Raw genomic sequence first — 853 nt, 5'->3', positions numbered from 1 at the left:
ATCTATTGCTCTTAGACCTAAACTCGTGGAAAAATATTAACAACGTATTTTCTAAAATTTCAACCACTCCACACCATTCGATCACCATCAAACGGTCCCAGATGCGGCACCACCATTACCACCATACACCAGCAACACACAACATCACAAAATCACCATAATGAAATGGCACTTAACATGCCAGGCTTATGCCCGACCAACCCATCAAAATTGGTGGTTAATGGGTAAAAAGAATGGCTTAAATTTTGGTCCTTTTCGGTTAGGGTTACAAACACTAACCGAAAAAACCGCTATTGTAACGGCTACTTTATAACTATCATTATTATTTTTAAAATTTTTAAAGAAATAAATTTGGGGAAAGCGAGAATGGCGGGAAAAGAGGGCCATGGATAGCGCTACGAAATCGGTGAGGAGAGAAGAATGGAGAGTGAAGAGTGTGGGGATGAATAATTGGTTGCTTTTTAGGGGTATGTTGCTTTCATTTGATTCTCTTTCTTGGGATTTCCTCTTATCCACTTTCTTCCGATGCTTTAGGACTAAGACATTTTTATTTTTGAATTTATTTTTATTTTTTTTATTTTTTTTGAAGTGGGGTAATGGAGGGGTTGGCTATTTTTCTTGAAAGTTAGGTGTTGATTTGATAGGAATTCTAAACGGTGGGGATGATGGGTTGAATTTGATTATATTGGTACCTAACTTTATAAGAAAAGTGAGAATGAATTTTTATTTTCAAGACTTTTTTAGGATTACGAGGGATTTTGAAAACGCTTTTTATTTTAAAAATATTTTTTAAAAAAAAATTAGATTTGAAAAAAATCACTTCTAAGAAACATTTGAAGATAAACACTGTAAA

This window comes from Vitis riparia, chromosome 18 (assembly GCF_004353265.1).
Source record: "Vitis riparia cultivar Riparia Gloire de Montpellier isolate 1030 chromosome 18, EGFV_Vit.rip_1.0, whole genome shotgun sequence".
Lineage (NCBI taxonomy): Eukaryota > Viridiplantae > Streptophyta > Magnoliopsida > Vitales > Vitaceae > Vitis > Vitis riparia.
This window is presented reverse-complemented; position numbering follows the sequence as displayed.